The sequence below is a fragment of the Mobula hypostoma genome, chromosome X1 (genome assembly GCF_963921235.1).
Source record: "Mobula hypostoma chromosome X1, sMobHyp1.1, whole genome shotgun sequence".
Taxonomy (NCBI): Eukaryota; Metazoa; Chordata; class Chondrichthyes; order Myliobatiformes; family Myliobatidae; genus Mobula; species Mobula hypostoma.
In genome coordinates this window covers 46,936,615-46,953,044 of record NC_086128.1, presented here as the reverse complement: position 1 = coordinate 46,953,044, position 16,430 = coordinate 46,936,615, and the positions used below count along the sequence as shown (strand labels likewise).

At 39.4% G+C, this 16,430-nt stretch overlaps 1 long non-coding RNA gene across 1 annotated transcript in view; it reads left to right on the top strand.

Annotated features, from left to right (window-relative positions):
• Positions 1–4,861: 4,861 nt before the first annotated feature.
• LOC134340351 (uncharacterized) overlaps positions 4,862–16,430 on the top strand; it is a 46,167-nt gene continuing 34,598 nt past the window's right edge. The window contains exons 1-2 of the long non-coding RNA XR_010016529.1: positions 4,862–4,908; positions 6,618–6,697. This is a non-coding gene — a long non-coding RNA (uncharacterized LOC134340351). The remainder of the gene's footprint in view (positions 4,909–6,617; positions 6,698–16,430) is intronic.

The following is a 16,430-nucleotide window of genomic DNA, read 5'->3' as shown; positions in this document are numbered from 1 at the left end:
TGTATTCATTATTCAGTACTTTGTTTTAGACTTCCTTTTTTATTAATTCTTTGCATCACTTAGTAGAAGATGTGGGACTTGATCTTTTATCAATTATTCTACACCTTGTTTTTGACTTTGTGTTTTATATATCTTTGTGTATTTTTCCTCATCACTTATTACACTCTAATAAAATATCCTGCAGCAACTTTGGATTGTTCCTTCTCCCTCATTGATTTGAATCCTTGAAAACTGTTATCATGCCTGTACAGAGAAGGTAGGACATGAAATATGAGGATGGGAGTAGAAAGAGGACTGGGTCAGGGGAAATTTGGGTCTGACACTGGATGGTGCTACATTTACTTGCATTCTTCTTTTCATATTTATTTATGTTCAGTTTTTAAAATTCAATGCAATGGAGAATCCTCTCTCATGCTCCAATGAACCTAAATAAATTTCCATGTATTACTGTCCATTCAATTCAAACTACCTCTTAAATATCAATACAAGTTTCCAATCCCATTATTACTCCAGCACAAAGTCTACAAGGTATTCCAATTGGCATCCCTGGTGTATATGGGCAGCCTGGCTGCTGTTCATTTTGGACCAACTGAACTCTAGTTTCCTTTTAAATTGTTCCAATTGCTCACACACATCACTGAATCGGGGTTGGATTCTGCTCAAATAGCTGACAAACCCTAGGAAACACTGGATTCCAACATCTGTCAGACTTGGCTTTCAGATCTGTATTCATCCCACTATGGTGATCACATAACCTGTGAACAAAACCTTCCTTAGTCTGAATTTTGCTTTCTTCATGTTGCACTAGAAATTCTTCTCTCTGCTTCCATTCATTAAGGCTCTTGTCTTTAGCTCATAGTCTGTTTCTGCCTCTTCAAAAGTACCCCTCCAAAGGCAAGGATAACATCTGCTATAGTTTTTACACCAGCATATCCAAGTAAGCCTTCAGTGCGATGCATCAAATGGGCTGCTCATCCTAAACACTAGTCCCAGCCAGTGATCTCTCACTAATGTCACATTGAAGGCTATTAGAAGCAAATTCATGGTGAACTCTACATGCCAAAAAACAATCTGACCATCCAACAATGAAAAGATATTTGCCTTGCTGAGATCTCAAAGGATATTTTCAATAGTTTTCTTCAAATGAGGGTTCTTTTTTCACACCTACTTCAGATTATATGGATCCTAGCAGATTTACGGTTTACCTAGTTTGCCTGGCTTTCAGCAGTCTTTTAAGTTCTACCTTTAATTTCCCTTTCACAGCCTTGGCAGCCCATCGTTGAAGCTGTACTGCTCATTGCTAACTCACAGCCATTCTGCACCATAGATCTTCTCTCCAGCATTCAAGCTCTTTCAAAATAAAATCTGGAGTATCAGTCGCTGATTTGCATTAAGTGCAATCTCATTAGGTGCAACAAGCAAAATGCTGGGGAAATGAGTGTGTCAAGCAGTATCTGTGGAGGGACATAGCCAGATGTAGTATCTCAACCTCCTAAAGCAAGGTTATACTGTAGCTATTCAATCTTCAAAGACTAGTTCACTTCACAGCTTATTCTCCATGGCGAGTTTACCTTACATCACCCATGAACTAAGCAGTGGGCACCCCTTCCCTACTGAGGAGAAGGTACTTTCAGCTAACACAGTTGTTTAAAATGCAGTTCATTTATCTTCAGTGATACGCATTTAAATCCAAACAATATTCTTAAAACACATTTAAAACTCACAGAGGATTTCTATCTTATAAAACATTTCTAAATTACAAACCATTTCTAAACCACAAAGGACTTCCAAAACACGGGTACAGTTCCTATAAACTAAAAAGACATACCAATCATGCAGAAAAATGAATCATCTGTTACAGAAATTGAAGGTAGAGCAATGGAATTCAGTTCACCCTGTGTTTATTTCATTCCCTTTGATGTTGCCTACCACATTCCTAATAAGCCTGAACTGCTCTCTACATTTATACATTTTCGTTGCTACTTGGTGACTTCACATGTATATGATATTTCCTCAGATACCCTTCTTTGTACAAATGATATAAAAGCTTCTTGGAAACATGAATCCCAGCTACCCACAACAAATGTTGTAAAGCTAACTTCCCTGAGTACATAAAACTCCCAACTTATTAATAGATCAGTTATTGATATGCGAAATGATTGCCTCCATCTGGTCTACAAGCTTCCTTTAACTAAGCAACTTAGTGTTGTCTGTTTTGAAACAAGTTAAATTAAATAACCCATGTCATATGCTGCACCTTTTGAGCAGTAAGATAGGTGCTGTGAGCAAGCAGTCTTCTCCATAGACAGAGCTTGTTTGCAAAACCATGTTTTCAAACTTCAAACTGATTAATGCTTTCTATTTACATTTTAAAAACTGAAGACCAGGCTTCCATTTACGACCAGAAGCTAAGCAAACATCTTGCTGTAATTTTAACTTGCACTGTTTGATCTTTACATGTGGCATCTGCTGTGTTTAGAAAGTGAAGCTTGGCAAAAACAAAAGGCCCACTGGCCCAGCAAGTGAATATCCATCACACCACCCTTCTTGCTAAGCGAAGATTTCTAACCCAACTTTTTCCTATGGATATCAGGTTCTAGATAAAGACTCCTGCCAAGACTCCTCTTAGGAACAGACTATCACTCCATGACCATTCCACTAGAAAAGCTCTCTTTGATCCAATACTCAAAGAACTCACTGAGTACTTCCCAATGTAAGGGTTTCTGTGTGATTTTCTTGCTAGAGCATTCATTTCCTTAATCTCAACTGCACACATATCTCAAACTTCAAAGGATTGTCGCCATTATAATTTTCCATAAACGTGACAACAATACATCAATGTCCATATTTTAAGTTCATATTAGTGTATCTTTAAAATATTCCCCACAAACAGCTCTTGCCATTTCCTTGATGCAAGTTCAAATGACTATCTCTGTCATTATTAGTTCATTAGGTCAGCTGGCAATGTCTCTCAATGAGCTGAAGATGTTCATGTCTTTCACGGGGGTGTTTGCATTGCTTTCAATGCAGTGCATGAGTTTACTCAGGTTTCCTGAAAATGAGTCTTGTCATCAAGCTACTGATCGTGCATTGCTGTCTTGCCTAAGGATTAGTAATCTCACATTTTAGTTATATCCCTCAGCTACATGATTTCACAATATAATAACATCCATGAAAGGTGAAACATTCACCTTTTCCTGTTAAAAATTACAGTTCTCCTGTTGAGAATCCTGTCTATGTCTTTAATTCTAAGCTCCCAGATAAAAAGATGTCAGAACATAGGGGATGATTATGTCTATCCCATGGGAGTATGCTGCAACTTGATATTCTGACACCAACCATCCCATCTGCATAAGTTTCTTCCCATTTTTGTGATTCTGAACTCTGGATATAATTGTTCAGGTCTTCCCCGTTTACTTTGTTAAGGATTGGGCCTAACTGAGAAGAATTGACACATCTTCTCAAATTTTGGGTTTTCTCAGAAAACTTTAACTGAGCAAGGGCTATCTGATCTGTTCTGTCAAACCGTAGGATTTTATCAACCAATTATACAAATTGTTCTAGTAACAAATATGACACAAATAGCAATACAGTATTGGTAGGCCTATTGGTTCTACTTGTTGCATTATCAGAGCACCACATACTGTACGCAATATCTGCTTATACCCAAATAGTAAGTAAAACACATTCAAACTGTTTATGAAAATATAATGTTTTGTAGACCTCAAAGGCCCTAAGATTACATTGCCATTTTAGAAGAAATCACAACACAATAGGTAACAAGGTAATCAGGAGTGTTGCATTCTCCAGGGGTAGCTATCTTTCTCCTCCTGGCAAGTCTTTTACCATTCGTTAACATAACACACAATACACTGTCTAGTAAGACAGATGGTTTGAATATAAAAATCAAAGGTGTAAACCATGATAGTATAATACCATTATCAGCAATGAATGGAAGTGAGGAGGGATTTCTTTAGCCAAAAGATGGTGAATCTGTGAAATTTGTTGTTGCAAGTGGCTCTGGAAGCCAGGTTATTGGGTGCATTTAAGGCAGAAGTTGATAGATTCTGATTAGTCAGGACATGAAAGGTTATGGGGAGAAGGCAAACGAATGGGGTGGAGAGAGAAACAAAATCAGACATGATGAAATGGTTGAGCAGACTCGATGGGCCAAATGGCCTAATTCTGCTCCTATGTCTTACAGACTTATCAGCAACGTAATTACAAAGTGCATTACATAAAATCTTAAGAACCATATTATATAAGAAGTTACCCATATTAGAGAGTAAATATGTAATATCCAAATAGGTGAGTAGAGTATAATGTTTCTTAACTCTTCTTTCCATGGGATTGTGTTGTTAGACCAATTATACGTGACAGATGTGAGTGCTACTGGACAAATATCATTAAGACAGCTCACCCTGCTCTTCTTGGGGACTGGTATAATTGTTGCCCTTTTGAAGCACGTGGGAACTTATGACTGTAGCAATGAGAGATTGAAAATGTCTTTGAACACACCCGCTAGTTGATTAGCACAGGTTTTCAGAGCCCTACCAGGTACTCCATCACGGCCTGTCTCCTTGCGAGGGATCACCCTTTTGAAAGACAGTCTGGTGTTGTTCTCCAAGACAGAGATCACAGGGTCACCAGATGCTGCAGGGAATCTCATTGTTGTAGCTTTATTCTCCTTTACAAGGTTCATAAAAGGTGTTGAGCTCACCTGGGAGTGAAGCACCACAGCCATTCATAATGTTAGGTTTTACTTTGTAGGAAGAACTGGCTTGCAAACCCTGCCCGAGTGGACGTGCATCCGATTCCACCTCCAATCTCGTTGTGACTTGTTCCGTTACTCAGGGAGTAGAAGTACAGGTGATCAGACTTTCCAAAGTGCAGACATGGGATAGCACGGTAAGCACTCTTGATAGTGGCATAAGAGTGGTCCAGTGTGTTGGTTCCTCTAACACTACGAGTGATTTGTTGGCAATAGCTATTTAGAGTTTTTTTTCCTGGTTAAAATCCCCCAAAATGTTAGGGAGGGCATCAGGATGTGCTGTTTCATGCCTGTTTATTATATCACTCACTTCATCTAGAGCCTGTTTTACACTGGGATGTACACCGTTACCAAGATAATCACTGAAATCTCCCATGGCAGATAAAGTGGCGAGCACTTAATCATGAGATGTTCCAGGTTGGGTGAGCAGGACTGGGATAGCACTGCAACGTTTGTACACCACAAGGAGTTGATCATAAAGCATACTCCACTTCCTCTGCCTTTGAAAGAATCAGCAGTCCTATTTTGGCTGTAAATTGTGAAGCACTGAGCTGTATCACTGCGCCTGGAATGGTGGGGGACATCCAAGATTCTGTGAAACAAAAGCACAGCTGGTCTTAATGTTCCTATCATACAGCAATCTAGCTCTGAAATCTTTGATTTTGTTTACTGGAGACTACATTTTCCAAATGGTCGGTATTGGAAGTCGAAAGCCACACTTTCTTCGACGAACTTTTAAACCACATGGCATCCTTCCTTCCGCTCTCTTAAAGGGGAACCGTGCCAATGACCAGAGTCCTTTCGGGTTTTGTTGACTTTGAGTACTGATAGATCAGTGCTATTATGATAGTGAGCACTGTCCAGGCAATTTTATTTTAATATATTTTTAAAATCATGAAAATTGTTTAATGCGAAATCATTTTATTTTCCTGCCTGTTGCTGATAATACCTTGCAAGGGAATACACAACTGTAATTGAATGTTTGTCTGCATATGTAACAATGTCTTTTTGGGGAGTAATGTTATCAGTGTAACCCCTAAATGTAGCATTACCAACTGGTCTGCACCATTAAAAATCTGTTGTAGGGTTGTTTCCCCGTTTTCCAACTTGTAGATGAAATCTATCTGAAATATAATTGAATTTGTAAGGCCACCAATAATTCTGAACTAATTTTCATTGTAAAGTATTATTTGCACCACAGCATAAACTATTCATGACTGTTTGATTAAGGGCAAATAGGAAACCTGAACAGATACAATAGTCTATAGGATTAAAATCTCTGAAAAACTTATTGGATTTATCAGTTTCAGTTGACTAGGATGGAAAACATTTTCGTTTTATGATACATTCTGCTTCAGTGCATCTTTCTGTCTTATCTTCCCATGCAAAAACCCATACCTGGGGCTTTGCTGAACCATTTTGAACATAACCCAGAAATGCAGAAAATGTCCTCTTACCCCGACATTTAACAATGGAGTGGAATAGTGGCCATAATTGGAGAAATGGAAACATCCAAAATCCTTGTAATAAGTATGTTTATATGCTTGTGGGCCATGAAGGGAAAGTGCAATAAGGTATCTGTCTAATGGAGAAGTCTTCATTAAAATAATAGGGTTTTTCACAATGTTTCAATGTCATGTCCCCATGAGTGGGACCGTTCAATGACATAACAGTGTCTACACTTTTCTTCAAGTGTAGAGGGATCCACGTCAAGGGAATCCTCTATTAGTTGACCTTCAATATCTGGCTGGAATCTTTTAGTTCTGTTAGGGTGTTATTAATCATTTCTGCTTTGTGATTTTTTGTCTTCATGTATCTGTGTTCATTTCAACTACAATGCGGTCAGAGGGAACGTTTAAGTGGACGGAAACAATCACTTCGCAAGGGTTAAGAGTTCCAGTGTATTAGTTCACATATGACCAAGAGGTAAGTGTCACTTAGTGATATTTAAATTAGAATCATCCTTGCTCTCAGGTCCTCTGAATCTAATATTCTCTGTGTCATTAAGTTTTAGGGGTATCTGAGCAAGATGAGACAATCTCTGCAGTAAATGCGACTTCGTCTGTGAAAAAGCAAATGTTAAGTAAGGCAGCACTGAACAATAAGCACAAATATTAGAAGTAAAGTATATCAAGAGCAACATTTTTCCCTAGAGTTTGAGTCTGTCTCACTCTGAAAGCAGTAATGCATTCTGGGTGTATTATCCCTGGGCAATGTGTCTATTGGGTTTTCCTCAAGAGAAAAAGAACTTTTATGCTTATTTTTAGATCTAAACATGTGTTTTATCTTTTTAATACATCTCATCCCTACTTCCTGTCAGGGCACAGGAGTTCCGTGGTGAACCCATGTATTGGGCTAATATAAGGGTTCCATTCATTCTGGGACAGATTTACTGTTACCTATGGAGACAGTTTAACTTACAGTCTTGTTTCCCCTCCTGGTCTTGATTATCATAGACCTATCGCTGATAAATTGGATAACGAGATGAAGAGGTTTCCGTTGTTTTTATGTCATTTCTTTCCTTGACCCAGTCCCCTTTTTGTTGTCTCCAAGCTGTCTTGCCAGATTCCTTTGCTTTCTCTTGATTCTTTGAAGAGAGTTGAATCTGGTGTAAGCGATGGTTGGCCTGAGTTAGTGATCAGGGTGAAACTAGGTGGACATAGTACATTAAGAAATAAGGTGTAACATTCTTGGGTACTCCTATTTTCACAATTGGCACTTTGTTTACAGACAATTGCCGTCAGGGGCAAGTGCAGCCTCTCCTTTGAGTCGATCATGTACATCCCATACAAAGATTTCTTATCACAAGAATAAAGTTTCCAATAAGGTAGGTTGCCTTGGCATGCCAGAAAGAGGCTTAGATGATCAATTTGCCACACCTGCATTGGTGCAATCACAAACAATAGAAAGTCTGCCGGATCTGGAAATCCAAGCAAAACACAAAAAAAGCTGGAGGATCTCAGCAGGTCAGGCAGCATCTATAGAAAAGAGTAAACAGTCAACGTTTCGGGCCAAGACCCTTCATCAGGATTGGAGAAAAAAAATGAGGAGTCAGGGTCAGAAGGTGAGAGGGTGGAGAGGAAGAAACACAAGGTGACAGGTGAAACTGAGAGGGGGATGGTGAAGTGAAGAGCTGGGAAGTTGATAGGTGAAAGAGATACAGGGCTGGAGAAGGGGGAGTCTGATAGGAGAGGACCATGGAAGAAAGAGAGGAGAAGGAGCACCAGCGGAAGGTGATAAGCAGGCTCTCTCCTTATCTCCCTACCTGCCCATCACCTCCCTCCGGTGCTTCTCCCCCCACCCCCTTTCCAGGGTCTTGGCCTGAAATATCAACTGTTAACTCTTTTCCACAGATGCTGCCTGGCCTGCTGAGTTCCTCCAGAATTTTGTGTGTGTTGCTTGGATTTCCAGCATCTGCAGATTTTCTCGTCTTGGTATTTGCTTCTTATCTTTTATAGGGCGGCAAATCCAAACATTACCTTCGCCATCAGCATCATATTTGTACCGTGTAGGAAATCCTTAGGAATTGGGTTCAGTAGTATCTAGGAGAATTCTTAAAACATCATGCTAGTTATTTTTTATTTGTTGCTTAGTTACGACCGAACCCACCTCCCGTAGTAAGGTCCATCCTGACAGTTTGTTTTACTTGTTTGTTACCTAGTTTATTACTGTAGCTGCACAAGAGGCCTGCAATATGTCCCAGGATGTGTAACACCTGTACTAATGGTGTAGTCAATAATAATCCATAAATATTCTTTCATGTGGACAAATGTAGAAGCGGTTTACCTCTGTGTGTTCTCCATCCATTAGTTGGCCAGGTAGGAAGATCTCTTTCTACTGCATTCCTAACATAGAGTCAATACACGTCAAGGCTAATTCTGTTGTCTTTACTTGTTTTAGATATAAATCTGAGGCTTTAGCCTCTGCAAATTGAGCTGTACGATCCCCAAAATGATGCGCTTGCAACTCATGTGATTCAAATTAAGTTTCCAATAAAAATTTGCCTTTAATAATCCCTGCTCCTGCCTGTAATTGAGTGGATCCATCTCTGGATTTTCATCACTGATCCATCTCAGCACCATATATGAGAATAGTGCTCTGAAGGATGCTGCACTATATTAGGTTGTAGAGGAGATGGGTCTGCATCTTCCATGACAAGTAAATGATTATAAGTCATAGCTCTCAGGAATGTATTCCCACTTTAAGGAGTCATCTTGTAAAAGTGTTTGCATTCCACATATCTAGTTATGGTAGCTCTCCGTTCATTTGTTGGTAATTTCCTATCATTTTTCAAAGCCACAATTTTGTTTGTATAATTGGTTTGTCCCCTTGCAGGGGTCTTACTGCAATAAGCTTGTGAAATACCACAGTAAGACGCCGTTCTGAAACAGTAATTTCTGATCTGTTGGGGTGAAATTATATGAGGCATAGTGTATGGGGGCCTGTTTCTTCTCACTCATTATAGCAGATGGCTACAATGATTTTGGAGAAGCACGAGTTCACAGAACAAGAGATTTTGTAAGTCTCTTACCCGGAGGTCTACGGCTTATTGAACCGCATTCATCAGGTTCTCTAGTGCCTCATAATCTTCTGAGGTGTACATCTGTCATATAATGGCTTTGACAATCAAGGATCATCGGGTATGAAAACTCTAGCAAAATTTAATAGGCCTAGGGTTGATTGTAAGGCTTTTATGGTCTTTGGATCTCCTAATCAGGGGACTTCCTGAGTAAATTCAGGGGTTAAACAACGTCCTTAATTGGTAATTGTCATACCAAGGGAATTTACCTCTGTACAACAGAGTTGAGATTTTATTAATGTTAATTATATAGCCTTTGTTTATGAACTTTTTAATGACAGTCTAGCTGTTTCTCAATATGTATGTCACATTCATCTGGTGAAGTTGCATCAGTTATTAGTTTGATTATAGTACAAATCCAACAGGAAACATCGGGTGTTCCTGTCAGAAGTGCTAGTATAGTAAGATATGGGGCAAACTGGTGAAAAAGCTTTACCTGACTTCTATTGTTTGTTCAATCTCATATATCTTTTCTGAAACTTTATAAATTAGGCACTCTACCTCACTTCCATGTATGCTTACAATTTTAATTTTCTCTGTCAGCTCCACTTGTATAAAACTTTAGCATTGAAATGTCAGCACCCGTATCAAAATGCCAGGGTTAAATTTTGCCAGAACACAAGCTTTAGCAAATGGAAGGGTGAGACTTGGTATGTCTGTATCCTATTCATCAAATGGAGCACCTTGATTAGAGCTGTTGCTGAAATTCTCCCGTGCAGTTTTTATTACATTAACATTGGCAGTCCCTTCTTTACATTTCTTTACATTTTGTTTCCCTGAGCTCAGGGAAGAGAGTGGACGCTTGGATGGGCCCTGTCCCTTTGTATATTTAGAGGGTGAAGGATGAGGCCAGCCTTGCGATGTGTGCTTAGTTTCGTAATCTTCTCTATAATATCAAAGAGGTCTCTGAATGTTCCCTCTATCCCAGGAGTATTTTGTTCTAAAACTTCCTTCTGCAAATAAAGAGGGCGGAGCTAAAGGCTGTGCCCTATACTTAGTGTCTGGTCATCTAGTTTGTGGGTGAGTATCTCTTCCTAAGGCAAGCTGTCTCCAGGGAACATTTGGTTTGTTCATTATGTCTTCCCCGCTGAGGGGCTGGTGTCGGCAAAAGCTGTGAATGTGATCGACCAGAGGGATGAGGTTGGTTTGGTGACTTTGTTGCTGACCCTACATCCTCTTTGGAGGGGAAAAAGGAAAGACCCTGTGCCAGCATCTCATTGCCCTTGAGTGGGGATGAGTGGTAATCCTGCTTCCACCATGTGGGTGTGCAGGACCTATTGAACAACCTGAAGTTGTTCATGTATCAGGTGTTGGTTATTCTGCATATGGTGTGCGGATTTTCACTGGGATAAAGGGTAACAGGATAGAATGAACTCAGTCCTAGTCTGCCCTTTGTCATTTGTTCTCTGATCTGATAAACTGTTGTTAAAGCCCTGGCTTTTGACTATTTTACTCAATACAGTACCAATTCCTCTGCGCACATCTCCACCATTAATTTGTTTATAAATCCACACAAAAACCTGAACTGGATTTCCACACTTGGGTGGAGCTGGTCCCAAGACTAAGGGAAATGACAGTAATAAGAATTGCTGAGTACGTTGGGGAGAACGACTGGCCCAGAAGGCCTGTAACCTCCTGGCATTCTGAAGTAGCCATTTCAGAATTCCTCCAACACCAGCTGGAGGCAAGATCATAGTGCCTGCAAACTCTGAACAGACAAAGGTCCAAAACTGCTCTCTGTGTTTATATAGATTTTTTTTGCCACTTGAGTGATTTAACATATATATAATATTTCCTCAGATACACTTCTTACACAGAAACAATATAACCGCTTCTCAGAGACATGAATCCCAGCTACCCACAACTAATGCTGTAAAGCTATCTTCCTTCATTACATTAAAATCCCAACTTATTAATAGATCAGTTATAGGTATGCCAAATGATTTTCTCCATCTGGTCTGCAAGCTTCCTTTAACCAAGCAACTTAGTGTTGTCTGTTTTGAAACAAGCTAATTTAAATAACCCCATGTCTTATACTGCACCTTTTGAGCAGTAAGATAGGTGTTGTGAGCTAGTTGGCTACTCCATAGACAGCTTGTTTGCAAAGCTGTGTTTCCAAACTTCAAACTGTTTTTCATTTACGTATTTAAAACTAAAAACAGGTTTCCATTTATGACCAGAAGCTAAACAAACATCTTGCTGAAATTTTAACTTACAACTCTTTGATCAAGTGGCAACTGCTGAGTTTAGAAAGCTAAGCTTGGCTAAAACAAGAGGTCCACTAATTCAGGAAGCAAATATCCATCACACTTCCCTTGCCCCTCCCCCACACATTAACAGATGCTGCTTGATCCTCTGGGTTCTCTCTGCACTTTGTTTGTTGTTTATCTCAAGCTGGTGGTGTATAAAGCGAGTAGAGCAGGGGGTTAAACACACAGTCTTGTGGTGCACCAGTGCTGATGGAGATTGTGGAGTAGATGTTGTTGCCAATCCGTACTGACTGAGGTCCGCAAGTGAGGAAATTGAGGATCCAGTTGCACAAGGGTGTATTGAGGCTGAGAACTTGAAGCTTATTGATTAGTTTTGAGGATATGGTAGCACTGAATGCCTAGCTGCAGTCAATGAAGAGTATCCTGATGTGAGCATCTTCACTGTCTAGATGTTCCAGGGTTGAGTGAAGAGCCAATGAAACAGCATTTACTGTTGACCTGTTGTGCCAGTAGGTAAATTGGAGTGGATCCAAGTCGCTCATCAGGTAGGAGTTAATTTGTTTCATCACCAGCCTCTCAAAATACTTCATCACAGTAGATGTAAGTGCTACTGGTTGATAGTCATTGTGGCAAGTTGCCATGTCCTTCTTAGGCACTGGTATAATTTAACTCTCTAAAGGATGCCTTGGTCGAACCAGCAAAGTCAGTGATTCCTAAAAAAAAAACACAAAGAATAAACGGATGACAGACGAAATCAAAAATCTAATGGAAGAAAGCAAATCCTATAGAATATAAGTCCTTAGGTAAAAAATTTAAAAGCTTATGTCAAAAAGCCAAAGAAGAATGGTTAAACCAGGAATGTGAGCAAATAGGAAGAATCCCTATGACTGATCCAAAAAGGTTACATCAATAAATCAAGAATATCACTGGTAAAAAGTTCCTCTGTTCTTCAGGTGGATGTTTGAAAGCAAAGGATGGTACCACTATCATGGAAAAAGATGAGATTATGAACAGATGGACTGAGTATATTCAGGAATTGTTTCAAGACGATCGAGGCGAAAAACCAGAAATAAAGAAAAACATTGAAGGTCCAAGTATTTTAAAATCTGAAGTTCCTAATGCAATAAATAAGATGAAGAAAGGAAAGGCAACAGGTCCTGATGAATTAGTAATAGAACAAATTATTGCTCTTGAAGATTATGGAATTGAAAAACTTACTGAATTAATCAATGACATTTATGAGACTGGAATAATATCAGAAGAGATGAAAAAATCAGTATTTATCACTCTTCCTAAGGAAGCTGAAGCAATAGAATGTGAATTACATAGGACCATAAGTTTAATGAGTCATATCATCAAGATACTTCTAAGAATTTTGATCACAAGAGCTAAAAGTAAGATACAAGCTGAAATAGGCACAGAACAATGTGGTTTTGTGAAAGCCAAAGGTACAAGAAACGCAATATTGATGTTAAGGATACTATTAGAACGAGCTATTCAAGTGCAAAAAAGATTTGTTTGTTTGTTTTATTGACTACACAAAAGCATTTGATAAAGTGAAGCACAATAAGTTATTTGAAATATTACAGAAAACTCTAGATCTAGATTTGAAAGACCTCTGCCTAATCAGAGATCTGTACTGGGAACAAACTGCTGCTGTAAGAATAGATGGAGAAGTGAGTCATATTACGAAAATCAAGAGAGGTGTTAGACAAGAATGTGTTTTCTCCCCTGATTTATTTAATGTGTACAGTGAAACAATATTACAAAAAATAGGAGACATCTTGGGAATCAAAGTTGGCGGTGAAAACATCAATAATTTCAGATATGCAGATGACACTGTGTTAATTGCAAATACGGAGGAAGAACTACAAAACTTAATTGATGTAATTGTTGAAGAAAGTGCAGAAATGGGTCTATCTATCAATTGCAAAAAGACAGGATGTATGGTGATATCCAAAAAGAAGGAGAATCCTAACTGCAGGCTGAGAATAAACGGGGAAGACATAAAACAAGTACAGAACTTATGCTACTTAGGAAGCTGGGTGACATCAGATGCCAAGTGCGACTTGAACATCAAAAGAAGAATAGGGATGGCAAAAGACACCTTTACGAGAATGAAGAGTATACTGAGCAATACTAAACTAGGCATGACAACTTGCCTCAGAGTACTGAAATATTATGTTTATCCAATTATGTTATTTGGTTCAGAATGTTGGACAATATTTAGTAACCTGAGGAAATGAATTGAAGTAGCAGAGATGTGGTTTTTGAGGAGGATGTAAAGAATATCATGGACGAAATGAATATCTAACGAGGATGTCATAAACAGAGCAAACACAAAAAGAGAAATAATGTATGAGATCATAAAAAGGCAACATAACTTCATTGGACATGCGATTAGGAAAGAGGAGTTAGAATGCACGGTAATTATGGGAAAGAATGAAGGGAAGAAAGCAAAAGGAAGGCAAAGACAAATGATGATGGAGACAGTAGCCAGAGAACTGGAAATGAATATCAATGAATTGTTCCATTTGACCCGAAACACGAGTGTGTGGGCCATGGCAGTCAAAGCTCAAACTGGGCATGGCACCTGATGATGATGATGATAATTGAGGCCTGCTTGAAGCAAATGGGAACCACAGACTGCTGAAGTGGGAGGTTAAAGTTCTCAGTGAACACTCCAGCCAGTTGATCAGCACAGGTCCTCCATATTTGTGTAGGTACCCCATCTTGGCCGATTGTTTTCTGTGGATTCGGCCTCAGAGACTGAAATCACAGGGTTGTTGGAGGCTGTGAGAGTTTGTGAAGCTATTTGCATGATTTGACAATCAAAGTGAGCATAAAATAAATTAAGCTTCTCTGAGAGTGAACCCTTGTTGTCACCGATGTCGCTTGGTTTCTCAGAAGTTTGTGAAGATTTAGCATGTCATCTAAAACTTTGACAAACCTCTATAGATTTGCAATGGAGAGTACATTGACTGGCTGCTTCACAGCTGGTATGGAAACACCAATGCCCAGGAAGGAAAAAGCCCATAAAAAGTAGTGGATGAAGCTCAGTCCATCACAGGTAAAACCCGCCCCATCAAAGAGCACATCTATAATCCAGGCCATTCTCTCTGCTCAGTGCCACCATCAGGACGAAGGTACAGGAGGCTCTGGACTCACACCACCAGGTTCAGAAACAGGTATTACCCCTCAACCATCAGGTTCTTGAACCAGAGAGGATAATTTCACTCAACTTCACTCACCCCATCACTGAACTGTTCCCACAACCTATGGACACACTTTCACAAACTCTTCATCTCATGTTCTTGATATTTATTGCTTATTTATTTATTATTATTATTTTGTTTTTTCCACTTTTTGTATTTGCACAGTTTGTTGTCTTTTGCACATTGATTGCTTGTCTGTCTTGTGTGCGGTCATTCATTGATTCTTTTGCATTTCTTTGTATTTACTGAGAATGCCCACAAGAAAATGAATCCCAGGGTTGTATGTGGTGACATATATGTACTTAGAGCTGCCTTAGAGTCACAGAGTCACAGAGCTCTACAGCACAGAAACAGGCCCTTCTGGAATTTAGTACTAAACTATTATTCTGCCTGGTCCCATCGACCTGCTCCTGGACCACCGCCTGGCACACACCTCTCATCCATGTACATGCAAGCTTATCTTAAATGCTGAGATCGAATCTATATCCATTACTTCTGCTGGCAGCTCCTTCCAAACTCTCACCACCCACTGAGTGAAGAAGTTCCCTCTCAGGTTCCCCTTAAACTATTCACCTTTCACCCTTAACCTATCAGAATCAGGTTTATTATTATCACTGACATGTCATGTGAAATTTGTTAACTTAGCAGCAGCAGTTCAATGCAATACGTAATCTAGCAGAGAGAGAAAAAAATAATAATAATAGTAAATAAAATAAAACATAATAAATAAACAAGTAAATCAATTACATGTATTGAATAGATTTTTTTAAATGTGCAAAAAACAGAAATACTGTATATAAAAAAAGAGTGCGGTAGTGTTCATGGGTTCAATGTCCATTTAGGAATCGGATGGCAGAGGGGAAGAAGCTGTTCCTGAATCACTGAGTGTGTGCCTTCAGGCTTCTGTACTTCCTACCTGATGGTAACAGTGAGAAAAGGGCATGCCCTGGGTGCTGGAGGTCCTTAATAATGGACGCTGCCTTTCTGAGACACCACTCCCTAAAGATGTCCTGGGTACTTTGTAGGCTAGTGCCCAAGATGGAGCTGACTAGATTTACAACCTTCTGCAGCTTCTTTTGGCCCCTCCATACCAGACAGTGGCAGCCTGTCAGAATGCTCTCCATGGTACAATTATAGAAGTTTTTGTGTGTATTTGTAGACATGCCAAAATCTCTTCAATCTCCTAATAAGGTATAGCCGCTGTCTTGCTTTCTCATTCTAGTCTCACTCAAGTTCAGTGAGAAAAGCCTGCTTGCATTAACCATATCTATACCCCTCATAATTTTGAATACCTCTATCAAATCTCCCCTCATTCTCTTATATTCTAGGGAATAAAGTTCTAACCTTTTCAACCTTTCCCCCAGGTCCTCAAGTCCTTATAAATTTTCTCTGTACCCTTAAATCTTATTGCTATCTTTCCTGTAGGTAGGTGACCAGAACTGCACACATTACTCCAAATTAGGTCTCACCAACATCTTATACAACTTCAACATAACATTTCAACTTCAGTACCTTGACTTATGAAAGCCAATGTGTCAAAAGCTCTCTACCCTGTGATACCACTTTGGAGGAATTATGGATCTGTATTCCCAGTTCTCTTTGTACTACCACACTCCTTAGTGCCCTACCACTCACTGTGTAAGTCCTACCCTGGT